This window comes from Acanthopagrus latus, chromosome 11, assembly GCF_904848185.1.
Source record: "Acanthopagrus latus isolate v.2019 chromosome 11, fAcaLat1.1, whole genome shotgun sequence".
Lineage (NCBI taxonomy): Eukaryota > Metazoa > Chordata > Actinopteri > Spariformes > Sparidae > Acanthopagrus > Acanthopagrus latus.
This window is the reverse complement of record NC_051049.1, coordinates 2507100-2526008: the sequence shown is the minus strand read 5'-3', so window position 1 is coordinate 2526008 and position 18909 is coordinate 2507100. Positions and strand designations below refer to the sequence as shown.

General features: G+C 43.0%; 1 protein-coding gene across 4 annotated transcripts in view; it reads right to left on the bottom strand.

Moving 5' to 3' along the window:
- nlgn1 (neuroligin 1) overlaps positions 1–18909 on the bottom strand; it is a 393552-nt gene that overhangs the window by 307827 nt on the left and 66816 nt on the right. For 3 of the 4 annotated variants that reach the window (XM_037115593.1, XM_037115595.1, XM_037115596.1), the window contains exon 1: positions 3486–3971. The exons of the other annotated variant lie outside the window; for it this stretch is intronic. The gene's annotated coding sequence lies outside the window, so the exon portion shown is untranslated. Of the gene's footprint in view, positions 1–3485; positions 3972–18909 lie in introns of those variants that run through there. 4 annotated transcript variants of the gene reach the window in all.

Genomic DNA, 18909 nt, shown 5'->3' with positions numbered 1-18909 from the left:
TGGTGTCATGGCAGATTGTTTCACCACCATTCACTTTTTCAGCAAATACACTCATTAGTTCATGTTAATTCAGAATACTTTAGTCCTGTTTGTAAGATGGAGTCTCATTTCCGAACTCGTCAAATTTTGAGTTTTCCAAACAAGTTGGAAAATCAAATATTTAAAAAAAAAACACACAGGACCTTTACGGTGGCAATGTGCATGACGACTGCTTTACTTGGGTTTGGCAACACATTTAATGAAGTGCAGACACTCGACTGTATTGCAAAGAATAACTGTAACTCACTCAGTTGTTCCTTTCAAATCTATATTCTGAGTGGATGCATAATGTGCCATCAATTCCTGTCCCAGTCAAAAAGCTCGATCAAAATGCAGTTGAGAGATGAAGGCTGATGTTTCACTGCAGTTTGCTGCCTTCAGGACACTAGAAAACTGTCACATGCAGGTCAGTTTTCAATGTGTATCTGCAAACATGGTCACAGGAAAGTTGCACCACACACGTTGTGCTACAGTCACGTGTTAGAATTGAATATAATTAACATGAAGTGTGTCTGCAGTTTTATGAAATATCTCTTAGTCGTATCGTACTTTGCCACAACATTTTGAACATTTTCTGCAGGATTTCCTAATTCACAAGCTGATGAACACCAACTGTTCAGTAAATGCAAAGGAGACTATGACACCTGGGGAGGAGACACACTGTCTCTCAGCTGTCTGAGGGATACATGTTCACACAGTCGTCCTCAGAAGGACACAACCAACCAGTGAACTGGGACACACTTGTTGGAAAACTGAAGCACTCAGTGTGAATTATGTCCATTTGTGTCACGTTATTCAAAAACCCATTCATCTCATCTTTACTGGTGTTAGTAAGACAAAAATCTGAGCGGTTTGTTGAACTGGGACGACTCGATTCAGCCACAGATAGAGGCATCACGTGCCAATTGCACTTAAACTGTTCAAACCGTTCCTGCAATTCCAACAGTCAGCTTCACATGGAGAGAAAAACAAAACAACAAAAGAGAAACGAAACAGGTACCCAGGCAGTGAGGCGGCCACTTTCTCCAGAAACAACAGGACCACAGCATGAGTCAACAAGGAATCTATAATTTACCAACTAGCTCCCTCCTATGTACAGAAACGGAAGAGGAGAGGAGAGGAGAGGAGAGGAGAGGAGAGGAGAGGAGAGGAGAGGAGAGGGGAGGAGAGGAGAGGAGAGGGGAGGAGAGGAGAGGAGAGGAGAGGAGAGGAGAGGAGAGGAGAGGAGAGGAGAGGAGAGGAGAGGGGAGGAGAGGAGAGGAGAGGAGAGGGGAGGAGAGAGGAGGAGAGGAGAGGAGAGAGGAGGAGAGGAGAGGAGAGGAGAGGAGAGGAGAGGGGAGGGGAGGGAGGGAGGAGAGGAGAGGAGAGGAGAGGGGAGGAGAGGAGAGGAGAGGGGAGGAGAGGAGAGGAGAGGAGAGGAGAGGAGAGGAGAGGAGAGGGGAGGAGAGGAGAGGAGAGGGGAGGAGAGGAGAGGAGAGGAGAGGAGAGGGGAGGAGAGGGGAGGGATGTGGGTAAATCAGGAGAGGGATCGGTGAGGGGAGAAGAGACAGAGACAGCCATGAGTGGTGAGGAGATGTTTTCCTTGAGGGCTGAGCTATGTAGATCAGAGCCCCTGGGACTGAGTGGTGTGAACTACTGGAGCCCCCCACCTCCCAACGACAGCCTTCACCGGAAACAGCATGGATGCAGCCTCCACCGCCATTTGAGGAGAACACAGTAACGCGGTGAGGAACAGGAGGGGGTTCATGTGCAGATCATCTAATGTCTGGAGTTGCTTTATTCCTCCCAACGTGATCTCGTCCTGTTCACTCTCTCATTCAGCTAATGAAAAGGAGACACTGAGAAACATCCCCCATCACACAGATGTCACATGTGACCTTAAAAGCAGACGTTCAATCCTGGTGATTGAGAAACTATCCCCCCCCCCAAAAAAAAAAGCAAGCTGAGGTACATTCATGTGGGCCTCAAGGTGCTGTGATCCCCCACTGGGGGGTGGCAGCAGGGGGTTGCCACATGTAGTCCAGGACAGCCGGAGTCACCCCTGCTGTATTTTTTTTGACAAACCTGAACACACGAGATCACGTTTAACATTTGGGAGCTGCTGTGCCTTCCTGACAGCAGCCTCCATGAAAAACACACAAAATATGCATGATCACTCAGGCTTGATTAGGATCACCTGCCAGGCGAGTCTTTCAGCTGCCCACATTGCTAAAGTCATGACTAACATCTCTTTAACTGCGCTCACTCCTCAGCCTGCAGGCGTGCTCCGGCCTCTACCTGTGTCCGGGTAATGTCAGTAAAGAAGCATCTATGGAGGGGGGGGGACACATCGCACCATCCAAAGCCTCTTTTTCTAGCTTCATTTTTTTGGGGGGTATGACAAGTCCTTGGAGCGCGCGCGCACACACACAAATACCGCATTCATCCAGTTTTATATGGTGATGGTGTGATGGTGCCCCCGCAGCGGCCGACGGGCGCAACTTTCCTCCTCCTCCTCTTCCTCCTCCTCTTCCTCCTCCTCTTCCTCCCGGTTCGGACAGAGGATAGAGAGACTCCATTCAGCGCGCACACACACACACACACACACACACACACACACACACACACACACACACACACACACACACACACACCGTTCCTCTCGCCCCCCCTCCATCCTGACCCCCCAGCAATAAGCTCGGAGGAGATTTGATTTATTTATTTATTTGTTTATTTATTAGTTTTATTTTGCATTAATTTGATTCGCAAGTGTTTCACAATCAAAAGCCCCCACAAAAAATGTACGAGGTCAGATCGCTCATGTCTGATGAGAATGAATGGAATCGGTGTTGTGCCGCGCGGTGACAGTTGGAGACGGAAGATTTAGACGCGCAGTCTGCAGGTGGCAAACGACGGCGGGACCGACGGTTGTTGAATTCGGTTGATATCTCACACACAGTTTCTGCAGCGGGGCTGACATCTCTGAGAAACACGTTCACCACTCAGACATTCCAGCCGCACCGTTATTTTCCCAACCTTTTCTTTTCTTTTTTTTTTTTTTTTTGCGCAGCTCGCTGGGGCTGAGAGTGCGCAGCTCTGTGCGTCCATGCGCTTGGAACAGAGTGAGAGGGACCCAAAGTGGCAGACAGCAGCGGAGAGGAGATGCAGCTTTTTCTAGCCCGTGCACGGAGGACGGTTTTTTCCCCCAACAGCCTCTCACACTTCACCCTCTCATCACTAACCCCCCCACCTTCCACTGAGCACAAAATAACGTCATGGGGAGGAAAAACGGCATTCGTTATCTCAACATCCACTCGAACTTGTCCTCCACCATCAGCACATCATCCTGCCGAGTAAACCATGAACTAAGAGCAGCAGCCCGCTGCATCGCAGTTGCTCAAGTGTCAAAGCTCACAGCACATTCATTCATTCATGTCTGCAGAATTAAAGTCCGAATGTGTATTTACCGTGAAGGCGGGATCCCCATCCGCTGCTCGTGTTCCACCTCAGACTATATTCCTCTGTGCGTTATGTCCCGTTAGGGTAAGGTGCATTCCTTTTCCAAAGCCACATAGCCCCCCTCCACAAAAATCCCGACGCTCAAGCGCTGGAAATAAGCCTCAGAAATAAGACTGGCGCACTTTTCACTCCAGATGGGTTGAAACTCAGGTTAAATGCGGTCCAAACATCTACACAGGCGCAGAAAAAAACAATTTAAGGGAACCTCTTCCAGTCCAAGAAACAAGTCCGCTGTTAATCCAAAATGTCTTTTTAATTCACAACTATAATTAGAATTATGTTCATCCTAGACAGCAGATACCATTCACGCTCCGGGTCTCTTGACGCGCGCCGGTCTACATGTTAATGACGGTGATGTTGGAGAAAAAGAAACAAGAGTGGGCTTTTTTCCCCCTCATCGTCCGCTCCTCACGATCCAGGCTGCACTTGGCTGATAAAACACCGTCCTCTCTCTCTGCTCTCTCCTCCTCTCCTGCCCCCCTCCCTCCCTCCTCCTCATCGTCCTCCTCCTCCTCCTCCTCCTCCTCCTCCACTCCTCCAGCCCTCGGTCTCTCTCGGTAGCTTTCATGGAGCAGAGACGCGCCTAGCGGCCTTGGAGGGAACTCCACGGTTCACCCCTCCACCCCGCCCCCACCGCAGGCTGCTCTTAAAGTCACACGGGGATGTGCGGCTCTCCATCCATGTGCGGCTCCCAGGGGAGACATGACACATGACATCGGTCATGTTATAAAATAAACATGACGGGAGAAAAGATCCGAGTGCAATTTGACAACCAGCCAAAATGAATTATGAAGAGGGAGAAAAAACATTAGTCACAGAGATACAGAGGAGGATGATTGTTGTAGGGAATGTTTCCAAATGTGCTGCAACAGGCTGAGCTGTGTGCAGAGAACATGGCCCCCCGCTGCGCCCCGCCCGAACACCTTCAACAGGGACCAGAGGAGGCAGAGGAGGAGGAATCCCTCCACCAGGACAGACAGGCGATGGAGGGGACAACAGTGCATGTTGAGGAGTAGGAAGAAATAAGCATAAAGTAATGCTGTAGGTAGGCCACTGAATTCACTGTAAACATGAACTGAATAATAGAAGGATGCAACAAGTTATTATCCTCATATCTTAATATGAGAAATAATATAAAGTTAGGAGTGGCCATCTTTACGTCCAAGACTGAGAACTTCAACTTAACTCTCCTTTATTTACTGTATTTTGTTCATCCTGTCATATTCCAGCAGACAACATCAGGTGTTATTCACGACTTCAGGAGAATCACAAGTTTCAGTCCGACTCACTGAAAGTCCCAATTTTATATTTGCTTCACCTGAGAGTGGATGAATTTACCAGATATATTGTTTTAAAAACAGTCTTAAGTTGGTCTTGTTGGTCTATTATACGCTCAGACAGAACCTCGGGATCATTAGTTTATTTTTCTTAACTATAATTTTAAAAAGATGTATTTAGATGTTTTAGACTTCTGTATAGATTATTGCCCACATGTGACCTCAGCAGACTTCAGCCATTTAACATTATATAATCCTACAAGTGTCTTTCAGTGAAAGACTGATGTAATCCTGTATCTCAGTTACTGAACATGTAAATGTGTCTAATAAAGTTCAGAGAGTAAATACAAAGGCTATTAAATCATAACTGAAGACACTCAAGCAACACAATATATATATATATTCCAGTGGATAAAATCAACAAAAGTAGTTTGCCAACAACCACAGCTCAGTGAAAAAAAAAAGAAATAAACTATGTGGGTGGGACATGAAGGCCAAATCATCCCAAACAAGACACGTGTCACACCACTGAAAGCTGATCATAAATCACATGGAGAGGATCGAGCTTTCTCTTAGAGGGTTCAGACAAAAAAGCAGCAAACTGTTACAACTGACGGGAGATGAGAGGCAAGAAAAACAGCTGGACCATTGTAGGTCTGTTCATCTTTTGAACTTTTAACTCATCCGAGATGTTTCCAGCAGTTTTCAAAGTCAGAGAAATCCGTGTTTGAACCAAGGTGACGGTACATTTCAGGTGACATTTCATTTGGCTGCCATAACTTCCGGGAGAAAGTCAAGAGAGTGATGAAGGAAGTCTGCGAGCGCGACTCGATGTGACTCAAACGTTAATCCGTCACCGCGTCTGTGAACAGTCATTAGATACTGTGTGTTTAAGAAAATGTGACGTACACGTGCAGCGAACACCTCATGACAGGATGACTTCGAGCTGTGAGCTGTCAATCAAACAGTTTCCACCTTTATGGCTTTTATTTGACAGGATAGACGAACAGCAACGGGAACCAGAAAGAAAGAAAGAGAGAGAGAGAGAGAGAGAGAGAGAGAGAGAGAGACAGAGAGAGAGAGAGAGAGAGAGACACACAGAGAGAGAGAGAGAGAGAGAGAGACAGAGAGAGAGAGACAGAGAGAGAGAGACAGAGAGAGAGAGAGGGGCCTCACAGCCTCTGTGCATGAGGTGCGAGCTTTGGCTAAATAATAGAGAAATAATAGACAATTAAAAATGAGACGCATGACAATGTTTTCATTTCCTACCCTGATTGTGAACTAGTACATTTTTACAAAAGATGCCTCTCTATGCTTTCTTTTAAAAGCAGCATTTTATAATTTCCTCCACCATCTGTAAATCTGGCCTCTGTCTCCCGGTCGAGTCTTTCTTTCTTCCTCCCAGTGTATATATATCTCAACTTGGCTCTATAATATAAAGAAACGGATGTATCATTTCATTGATATGCAGACCATACACAGCTGTATCTTACTGGTGAAGTGGAACGACCCCGGTGGCCTGGCACCTCTCAGCCTCCCACTCGCTGATAAGAAGTCACGGATGTCACAAAACTTTCTACAGCTAAATGAAGGCGAGTCTGAGGATGTCATCTCCACCCCAAAGCTGTTGTTAAATTTTCTCTAAGACCTCTGTTGCTTGACCCCGATTGTTAAACTGTCAAAAACACAACATTTTCAACCCTGAATTACTTTTGTTTGTTCATGAAAGTGGAGCAGACGTGTCTTATTCAGCCTTGTAGTACAGGATATCCTGTGTGGCTTTCATTCAATCAAACCAAAAGATATCTCGCAGTCAGTAATGGTGCTGCAGTTGGGCATCCCACAGCACCTTGGCTTCAAGTCGGGGGTTTGCCTGAGGGGGACAGTATAACCGGACCAGGCGCCAGAAGAACATGTTGGTACTTTAAGTTTCTGCAAACCATGTTCAAATCTGTACGTCTTCTATATCATATCAACATCCTTTCAGGGCGACTCTGATTCTCTTTAAGATGGGAATATTAAACAATTTATTAAGCTCGTGTTTAATTGAAGGGGTTTCTGGTTTCCTTCAACGCTGGAACAAAACTTTCTTCCTACTTTTGTTTGGGGCAACACAACCGAATATTTGTTTGAGGAGAAACCTTGACATTTTCAAGCCATGTTAGTGGAAAGAAATATTCTTGACAAGACGTCTGAATATTTTCCAGCCACGTTGCTAACAATGAATCCCATTTTTTTTGACAAGATGTTGAGACATTTTCTAGCAGTGTTTGTGGCAACAAAACTGTAATTCTGACAAGACGATGGGGAATCCCCCAGCCGTATCACTGGCAACAAAACTGGTTATTCTTGAGGAGGCGTCAGTTCATTATCCAGCCCGATTAATGGGAACATAGCCGACAAGACAACATGACAAATTTCCAGCCATGTTTGTGGCACTGGATCCAAAACATGATCTTTTACAGCCATCTTTTTTTGCAACATGAAGTTATGTAGAATCTTAACATATGCTTGGTTTGCAGAAACGTACATTGCCATCATGAAACTCTGGTGACAGGGTTGTATAACACAGCACCAGGCTGTGTGGCCACTTCTACTGAGGGATTTGGGGAAACTGTCCAGGATTTTAACTCACAGCCTCTCTGTTGCTACCTGTTGACCAAGCAACATAAAACATGTTCCAGTCCAAATAAGCGGCTACTGACTTGCTTACCCTCCATGTCCACAGATCATCTGAGGGAGCCTCTCTTTAGAATAGTGGCACGTCAGGGTGGGTGACATGTCAACATTTTCCTGTCACTCGCTGCTGCCCCTTCAGCAGGCGACTGACACGATCATCATTGTGCTACTCTACCGATCATTGCTGTCGCAAAACAGCCACAGACACTCAGATCATGTGTGAGTCACATTTTGTTTCCATGAGTGCACTGCTGGAGAGACGCACCATCAGTGGATCACCACAGAGTTCTGAGTCACGCTGCATTATGTAAAACACAAGCCTAAAATGTCTAGACTGGATCAAACTTTGAAAAGTATATTTCTGTGATACTTTGATTGGATGAACGAACAGCCTACCCATTCCCGCCAAAAATCTCCGCATCAGCAAGATCCAGTGTAAGTAGCTCTTAAAAAGAACAAAGAAGAGATTAATGAACTAATATTTAAAAACGAAAACATGTAGCCAGCACACGACCTTTCTTATAATGTATGCTAACACTTTAAAGGGCTGTGGGTAGGAATGAGTACAGGATTACTGTATTAATGAATATGATCTCCTCTAAAAACTCCTCTGGATATCCACTAAAGAAATATTTTTGTAAAAAATGGTATTCAACTTTTTTTCGCCACTCTTCTAATGCTTAACCCTGACCCACACTGAACAGCATTTTACTGAGTGAAACTTGTCTCTAAATGATCTCGCTGCTCTGCATAAGAGAACACTTAGAGAATACACTGAGAGAGCAGTTCTGGTCAGACAGCCAGAGTTTGACCTAAATCGCCCCTTGACAACAGTTAGCCAGAGAGGCGCTGTTGGGTAGATCGCTCGCCATGCAAAACAGTGCATACAAATAAGCGCTACACAATTGTCAGACAACAATATTTCACACATGCACAAAGCAAATCCACCGGCAGCAGTCAACCTGGAAGTATACGTTGCTGTCAGCCTGACATCACATTGATTCCATCTGTGCACCGTAACTACACCTGTAACTGTGATGAATGTACAGAAGAGCGAGGGCGACAGTTGTAAGAAGAAAAAAAGAAAAGCAATCTGTCAAAACAGACACTGGCCAGAGCGGTTTTCCTTAAAATGAGTAACAGTGAAATAGATGGAACCTCCACTCTTACACAGTGAGAGTACAGTAACACATTCACCTGATTTCAGATTTGCTTAATTCCCTAACCAAAAGGTATTTACTCTAGGTGGTATTAAATGAACATAATGCTGGCTAATGTTAATGTTGCTAAAGCGAGGAAGCTAACATTAAGCCATTTTTTTTTTTTTTCTTTTTTCAAACTGGCACCAACAAAAATGACAATTTTGGACCCAACATTTTTTGCTAATCATTAATTCATGAATCATTAAAAAGTCAGATTTTTTGATGACTGATGCATCCTCCCCCACCCTAAATCGACTTTGCCACTCTGTGATAACAATATAGAAAATGTTGAAAACTCACTGAGAGGGCTGATGAGAAGACCATCAACCTGATGTCATCTAATCAACACGTTCAGCTGCTGGCCTTCAGCACATGCACTGTTAAAGGTATGAATATTTGTGCTAAAAGGACTAGTGAAAAATGACACCTCCACAACGCTAATGACAAGGTTCCCTGAGAAGAGTCGTGGATCACAGTGAGCTGAGTGAATTCAGTCAGCAAAGACAACACTAATGGTGTTTCCGTTCCCATTTACGCTGACTGAAACCTGCCCACAGTGATGTCCAGACAAAACCTCACACTGTCTTCTTCTGTGGGAATATAATTAGATTCAATAATTTGATTTGTGAATTGCCCTATGGATTAACCTACTGTCTGTCTGGTGGCTAAATCCCAGATCTCCTCGAGCTCATCCCTGCTCTCACTGACCTCTGCCCAAGTGCTCACACCATTATTGTTCATATCTGGCGTTAATAACATTAAGCTCAGGCAGAAAAAAGTTAAGCTGAAATGGAATGTTGAAACTCGAGCGGGTGCTCAGCAGAGTCACAGAAAAGGTTATTTTTACTCCAAAGAATCATTCATCAACAATGTGAAGAGACGGTGCATCAAGAGTGAGTCGGCACTCGTGCAGCACGAGCTCACGTTCAGAAAAACGCGGGAATTCAGGAGAGAGATTGCAAGCCAAACAACTTCACCACATTGTTTTTTTTCGATGCTTTTCTTTGACCAGAAGTCAGATCAACTTGAAATCATTAGTTGTACACGTTTTGGATTTGCAGGCGTTGTAAAAAACTTTCTTGCAATATTTAGAGTTTTGCAAATGTTTGCATTGCCAGTTTGGATCACAGCTTGAAATTGCGCTTGCTGCGTGTCTTGCGTCATCCGAGGACCAGACGTCTTTAGATGTGAAGAAGAAGAAAGAGCAAAAATACAAATGTGACAACAAAAATATACAAATTCAAACAAAACCATTTGGGTTACTGCGCTTTTTTTCCCCCTTGGTTAAAAGAAGTGCAGTGAGTCATACACTCATTTCAGTGCAGCGTCTGTTTACATCGCTGAAAATTAGCAATAAGATTGTACGTCACAGATCTACCAGCGTTTGCCTCTCAGTAGATGAGTCAGCCATCTTCTCCTTTTCATTTCTGCATCCTTCTTTTGTGACTTATAAATCACAAAAAGCTCTCTGTTTACCTTTTGTCACTTAAATCTATAGTATTGCGTCAGCATTTAGGAACGGCGCCCTTAAGATTATAGCCCATCACACACACACACACACACACACACACACACACACACACACACACACACACACACACACACACACACACCCCAGGCTCAAACATTCAAATCCACATTGAGATGTCAGGTGAAACAATAAGGAAGCTTGACAAATGTGAAATCTTTGGTTTAAAGATTCTCCACACAAACAAACCGACCCAGTGTTGTTCGGTCCAGTAAATTTATATCTTTACAACAGATTCAATTGTGCCACTTTTTTTTTTTTTTTCTCAAGATCCTAACACGTGCATTAGACTCCTTTTTTTTGGGTCAGGTTAGGTGTCTTACTTCTGGCTCTCTGCACAAACACAGGGCTCGAGACCCAGTGCTCCCATCACCATCACCATCACCTCAGGGCACAATCAGAGCTGTGAGCCTGTTTTTGTATTCCACAAGCTGCTTCAACATGAACCATGTTATACAGTTACAACAGGATCATAGATGATAACTGATATCTTCAGATTTAATTGTTGTTTTGCGTGACTGAAGTTTCATGTTTGTCATTATAACCCAAAGGGATGCATGTTATCAAATTATTTTTGATCCACAGGATTTTGAAATGTTCGTATAAGCAATTGTGGGGGGTTCATCAAAAATAAAGCACAGATATGCGTCTAAAATCAAATCAATTCTTATTCTTAGTTGGCAGGCTCCCATGACCCAGGAGTGACCTGCTGCTACCTCTTTCACCAGCCAGTCCATCGGCACCACGCTTTCCATGCATCCGTCCGCAAAGACAACAAAAGACAAAAAAATCAAACTGTACCGATTTGTGATCATCTTTCAAAGATTCACTGAAAGCTATAAAGCAGGTATGAGTCTTCTGGCAGTCTTGTCACAACCTTAATTGAAACTGATTTAAGGTTAAATCATCCTGAACAAACTAAAATCACATGTGTGGGTGTGCTGTGTGTTTAAGGGCCAGAAAAAGCGAGTGGGTTCAGCCAGTCGGGAGGAAGGCTAAGTGCTGTTTCTACTGTAGCAGTCGATCGCACCTGCTGACAATTGACAAAAACGGGGCAAACAACTCAATGTGTGGCTCACTAACAGTGTTGTGAAGCAGGCAATGAAAAGGGAAAAACCGTGACATGTTTTCCAGAAGGCACATGCTAGCTGCTGGAGTGAACACATCTTGATGGCATGACATTTTGGCTAAATGCACCAAACTAGGACTGAGTCTTCATTTACCACAAGACCTCCCTCTGTAGAGCTGAAGCATCTTGTTCACGAGTTTTGAGCTTCCTTCCTTTGCAGAGGAGTGTCAAGTGTCAAACACATTACTTTAAGTTTATATCTGATATAAACAAACAAAGCCACATTGAAAACTTGTATACAATCTTAGCAAATGTCTCGTAACCAGGTACTATCATGTGTTTATGTGTTTGACAGAAATGTCAGATGATTAAGGATCATGATGAAATCATAAGCTAAAGTAAATTTAAGTGAATAAAACTAAATTATAAACTGCTAGGAATGTAAGCAATGCAAAATGTACAATAATATCATGGTAATTAGTCCTTTAATAATAAATGTGATGTCTACAGCATTTATTATTCATATTCAACTTGTTTTGACTGTTTTCTTGACAAATTTTTGCTTTCGGTCTACAGTAAAATAAAAGTAGCCGGCCATGACAGAGGCATTTACAAAAAAATAGCCATAAATTGTTGTGGTCGGGGCTGCAGGAGAGAGAGAGGTGGAGAGCGCTCAGGAGAGCAGAGCCAGGTGAGAGATTGACAGAGCTGGCACCCAGTTATTAATCACTCACTCCCTTTAAATGCAGTAGCACACCTGCCCTCGAGAGAGGAGACGCCGGGGAGACGCTCCGGAGAACCGATGTGGAAGCTGCCAGTGAAGGCGCAGACCGAGATGTACGAGCCGCATTCGGCCCGGACTGTATTATTGTGGTGAAAACGATTTAAGCTGAATAAAAAGCTTAAATCAAGACACTGTGTGATTTGTACCCTCTGAGGCGACTCACAGTCGCCGGAAAAGGCTACAATTGTTTTTATGATAAATAGTGGACTATGTAAATTTCAACGTCATCTACCTGCTCAGCTGATCTGAGCTGGCCGGTTCTGGAGGACAGACCGGTGAAAAGGCTGAACTTGCGGAGGAGTAAACACCACTGACACATCAGATTCTGATCCGATCTGATCTGGAGCAGGTAACCGACACGAGGAGAGCTCAGGTATCACTTTTTACCTTTTGATATAAAAAACTGGATGTATCATCACTCTCGTTTATCCCTCTGACCATGGCAGTGATCCACAGAGGTGACCTCCACTGTCAGGTGTAATATTGATCGCAGACGATAGCAAGAGAAGGATTAACTATACTCCATTATTATGATGTTACAGAGAGGAGAGGAGAGAACGACAACAACTGGAGACCTGAATTCAAACAGACAAACAAACTCTAGCTGCGCGCTCACTAGCTTAATGCTAACGTAACATGTGACATTAAACAAACGACCACCAATCGTTCTACATTACTCAGGCACTAATGTTCACCAACAAGGTAAAAATACATCTGAAAACGTTTCTCCTGTCACTTCTCACTTTTTGTATTTGTAAAAACTCTTTGTGAGTGATTGTTGTCACAACGTTCACAGTCGACTGCAGTCACTGTTCTCACGATGTCAGAGAAATCAACATTTCTCCAGAGTGAAACATCACGTCTCTGAAAGGATGTAACACTCCCAGTACACGTACAGTACATGTTCAAATACCTAAATATCTGTTTTTATCTGAGTGTGCTGGGCCACCTCACCACCTCACCACCCCTCTGGCAATGGTGACTTACTTTGTTATGTGTTCTTGTGTCTCTGTGTTACGTAACGCCTTTAAACACTGTATTTTAATTAATTAAGCGGCGCCATTTTCCACATCATGTGACTGCAGGGAGCGCATTAGTCAAAGTGTTATTATGAACTTTTGTTTTTCAGCGTCTAGAAGTCCTGGTGTGACCTTCAACACGGAGAACTGACATGTCTCCCAGCAATAATGGCATGTCTTCCCATTCTCTCCGCCTCTTTCATCATCTCATTGCATCTTTTGTTCTCGCCCCCACTGCTGTGGCTGTGATTGTTATTCCAGCAGTGAGGACTGAGGGTGGCCTTGCTGATATTTCATCATTTTCGGACACAGATTGGCCCCGTTGTGTTCACAGTGGGTACTTTTTGTAACCCTCTCCTCTTTTGGCATATATTGACTGAGAGAACAGATTGCCATTATTTGCAAATTGGATTGCACGAGCACGCACACTCCTTACAAATCCTGAGTCGGACGAAAGCTTTTATTTGATTTATTAAGTCAATTCAAGGTTTCTTAATCAAATGTTCTACTGCACATACAGGACACACAGATACAGATACAATACATTCCAAACCACTGTCGCTAACTAATATCGGAGACTGTACTCAAGTACAATTTTGAGATATTTGTGCTATACTTATATGTTGCTGCATTTGAGAGGAAAAAAATGCCATTTTTTACTCCACTGTATCTGACACGTTACTAGATTTCAAATAAAACAAATACAAAATATTAAATTGTCAATAAGGCTCATCATGTTAATTATCCCTGGACAGCTACAGCTTGTGCTACTTTACAGACCAGGACTCACCTTCCAGTCTGTCTGCTGATCAACATCTTCAGTGTCATCATGAAGGACGTCTATGAAATGTTCTAAGCATATCCAAAGACATATTTGATTTCACTTGTTGGCATACAGCTATGGTTCACAACCAACTTCTGTTCCACTTGTGCGAGAACAAATAAACCATTGTCACATTTATTGTTATGATTGATGATTGTTGGTGCGACTATAACTACTCCAATATATGGAAAAAGTAGGTTAATCCCCAGATGATGTTAAGAGATAAAATAACAACATGCTGAAATGTAATACTTTGGCGTCTAATGTAACTCCGGCCTGTTTGCAGCACATTTTTCGGATGCATTTTGTCAAGTTAGAACCTTATCAGCAACTTCAACTCCCTCTCTTATTTTGTGATTCCTTTTCTCTGCCTTTCTCTCTCAGCCTCATCTGATCTGTGAGGCTCTTATGTCGTCACGCTGTGCCATTGCTTCCATATGCCTCTCCAAGATGATAGCCACTAGGCACATCACTGGCTCTCCCATTGGCATGGAAATGAAAAAGACAGTTGGAAAATAAGGCATCTATCCAAAATCTTTCCCAGAGTAATTTACTGTCCCTCCGCAGCCTGGTGGAGAAAAATAGAAATGAATTAGACATAGAAAACTTGTCTAATGCTGCCAAAGTGCATAGGCCAAGACAACTGTATGTTTTGCTGTGGAATTTTTCTGGGCAGGAAAATAAGTCAGCAGGGAAAATATTTTCTCATCAGCAGTAAAATTAGTCAGGTGTTTTTATCATCACAAGGCCTTTCTGTCTTTTTTGTGTATAGGCAGATTAAATTAGTCCTTAAACCAAATGAGGCCGCCTTAGATTTTGTATTTTTTGGGTGGTCAAATAAAAAAAATGTAAAAAATGCTGGTCCAAGATCACACAATGAAACATGTCAACCCATCATCAAGTTAGAAATCCAACTACCAAAGGGGAACTGTGCAAGCTTCAATGATTTTCTTTTGCTGATTTTGTCCTGTTAAAATAAATTACATTTTGATCATAAATACACTGCCCTTCACTACAAATGCCCAGTGGGATGAAAATCAGCACACAAATCTCAAGAAAATCAGAGGGAACCAGGTTAGACAATCAGCACTGATTCTTTACAGTCCTGCAGTCCTGGTTAGCTGCTTCAAAAGCATCACGCAATGTTATTCCAACAAGGTTTGACTGGATCACTTCCATGCTGGGCTTGTGTTCCCATACCCCTTAAGAACTAGGTAGCAAGGGATAGTTGTTTAAATTTCATCAAGATGCTCAAACTTCACTCATTAGTCGTTGCCGATTGGGTTTATGTAAAAAGACACAACAAGACATTTCCACTGCGCTGCCCTCAGCTGTGGTGATGTCTTATGTGTTGCTGTGGTAATCCAGGTATAATCGTGGAACTATTGGACATTTATCTAACTAGTGCAGTGCTCAATGAAAACATGCTGCTCAGCACAGATTATCTGGTAGTATGAGACCCACCAAGACCGTCCCTGCTGAGCAGCGGTGAAGGTTCTAGTCCTTGAGGCTGACAGTAGCTGGCAAGAACTTAAACCTTCAAACCCTTCAGTTCTTGCTGACGTGTCACATACAACAAACTATTTTTAATTAACTAGCTAGCAAGTTAGCTGCCAAGACATTGGCAAAACTAGTAGGCATAGTTCTATGCTTGTTATGAAAAAAAAAGGATCGTACTTAATTGAAACATCAGTCCTCATAACCCTCAGTTTGAAGTGTTTGAAGGGACATGCTGCCCTGACACTTCACACTACACTTCCATCCCAACAAGAAACAAAACACCCTCCTCCAAGGTGTGAATGAACAAAACCGAGGGGTAGAGCTCACTGGTAGGATCAAGGAGTGTACAGGGACTGGGATTCATTCTCACCCCCAATTATTCTTGAATACATTCAGTTGTCAGAGATATGAGCTATACTTAATCATAGTTAACACATCTATTTGCAGCACAACACCATAAAAGTGTCACAAAGCAATTCAGGAAGATTCCCCATTGCGGTAATCACTGGTGCTGAGATAGATGGAACAGCAGGTTTTTGAGCTGAGGTCGATCACGTTGGAAGGAAACATTCATACTCACACTGAGACGCCCACCAGGACGCTCCTGTATGATGTTTACCACTCACAGCAGAGGCAGTGTGTGTAATTGATACTGTATGTCTGCCTCGCAGGAACAAATCAGCTGTGAGCCAGGACCGATATTTTACCAATGTGATAATAGCGCTTCTTTGTCAGTCCTGGTCGGACCAAACGATTCCTCACTACAATTGATCAATCAATCACTTGAGGAGCCTGGAACACTGACTGGAGAAATTTATTGGCCTGCAGCACCAGAGCCGCCTTGCTTGTGTGTGTGTGTGTGTGTGTGTGTGTGTGTGTCTGTGTGAGACTAAATGAGTGACAAAGTGTGTGTGTGTGTGTGTAAGTGAGTGGGCAATTGTAAGATAGACTGGGTGAGTCAGTCTGAGCTTGCATGTTGAGTTTGTGTATGTACGTGTCTCCAGGCAAAGTCTGTGAGAGGCCAGATGTTAGCGGAGACAGAGAGAGTCTGGGGACTGGTTGCTATCGCCAAGTGAACACACACACACACACACACACACACACACACACACACACACACACACACACACACACACACCTATCTATTCATAGAGATGCACATACAAGTCTATGCATGCAACCACTCTGCACACAGCCTCTCTTGTACTATGTATCCTAAGCTTTCTCACACACGTACTAACACAGTCCTACATTTACTTGCAGTCGGTGGATTATGATTTCAGCAAGTAAAGTAAATCAAGATGTGGGACCGGGAATTTGCCCGAACGCAAATACTGCAGAGTCAGAAATAAATAAACTGAATGAAATGAGGGGATTTAACAGAAAATTCAAACAAACAAATACAAAAAATGAATCTTTCGACTGTAAATTTATTATAGTTCGTAGTTCAGATAGATCAGCGTCCCCTGTGCACATTTACGCACAGCAGCTCAACTTCACTAATTATTCAAATCTCTCGACAGGCCGGCAGGATTCATTTGGATTTAATGTTAATATTCTACATATCTAAAAGGTGACACAGAAAGTCTGGCTTCATAAAGCAGCCATCCTCCTGATGAATCCTGAGCTCCCTCAGAGCCGTTTAAAATTATTCAATTGCAGAAGCTAAAAGTTTAACTTTGTTTTCTCCGTAGAGTTTCCTCTATCCTGACAATTTTATCATTAGATTTTTAGTTTTGCTCCTTAAAAAAACAAAAACTAAAAGCAGCCTCTTGAATCATCTAAGCATTTGGTTATGGAATGCACTATATTTGCGCAGGATCCCACCTTTCTATTAACGTTAGACTATTCTTAAGTTGTTTGTTTGCCTATTTCGAATGCTCAAATATCATTTTTAAGAAAAATTAAGTCGTACGGTCATCCATTGACATCTAAAGGGTTTGAGTTTGTGCACGTCACATGAGCTAGGCTGTTTTTTTTCAAGGTTTAATACTTTCTGGTGTCTTCACTTTCTTGCACTGTATCACTTAAAGCCCACAAGCAATTCGGCCTTTGTGCTGAGAAATGGTGAAAATCCATAGTACTGAAATGAAGCAGAGGGAATCAATTGATAGAAATATACAGACAGGCAGACGTTATTTGGTTCGTTTCTTTAGCCTGCCTGCTTTTAGTGGTTGTAAACAGATCTGTGGGCAAGTGAAAAGGACAATGAGAGAGCGATGCAAACCTTAAGCAGCTGTTTCTACGCACCTCCCTTGTTGATTTTTAATGGTTATGACAAGTGCTCCCATTAATACTTGTTACTAAATTGCTTTGTGTGTGATTACTGTTTCGTTATGAACATAAAACATCGTCCTTGGTGGTCGTTGATCAAATATTAGCATTTCCTGTCCTCAGCTGCGTCTTTTGGGCCAGTCTCTCCATGAAGGCAATCAAGGTTGAACAATACAAATGTGAAGAAGTACTATAGTTGTTTATAGAAAGAACAGAAGAGAGAGGTTCAAACACTGACTACTTTCTCATCTCATCTGTGTGAAGTGGATGTGACTGTTGGATCGTCCTGTTCTGAGAGTTTCAGCAAGAAAAGCAGGACGACATCTGAGGAGCTGACAGCTGGACTGACAACATAAAGTGTGGATCACATGTACTGCTTGTACTGAAATACTGAGCATTTTATTTACTGACATCTGCATCTTATAAAGTCTCGAGAAAGAGAGAGAAATAAATTAAAAGCATATTAGCTGAGGTAAATATGAGATACGTACAAGAAAATATTGCCAATTGTTTTTCCATCAATAAATTTGATGCCATTTCACTGTCTTTGTCACCCCAGTCTCCATTTCTCCTGAAACACAGACATATAGGTCACCTGTGCATGCAGCTAATTACATCCAATATCTACATGTATCCTTTAGTCGGTCTGCTCATTTTAACTGTAGCTCAAAACGAGCAGAGTGTTGCAGATTGCAGACTAGACCAGTTTCTGATGCTACTGTAGGTTACACATAGAAAGTTTAACAGCATCCTTGGAATATAAGGTGAAAACAAAATTGTTGCATTATACTTTCAAATATATGAAACATGGTTCCTTTATTCCCAGCAAAATGTACACTGTTAATACAGTCTCTGATAAACAATTAGATATTCAAATCCTGTGCTCGTGTGTGGTTTAGGACTAAAAATCCAAAAGGAGTGAACCTGTTGTCAGAGAGGCCCTGCAGGTACGCCCGTCCTTTCATGTAGGTGTATGATAACCATTGGTGTTGTTTGTCCTCATTTCCCCATCCATCCTGTCCAAAGCAGGCTCCATTAGCAGAACTGGGTCAGCTTTAATCCACAGCCAAATTAATGGAAATGAAAATGCTTCCATTTGTGATTGATGCTGCTGTGTGACTACAGTATGGGAGTGTTTCGTTGAGAGAGAAAGCAAGTGAGCTGTCAGCACTAATTAGTTATGCAGGTGCCCTGTAATGAGTATATAAAAGTGTGTG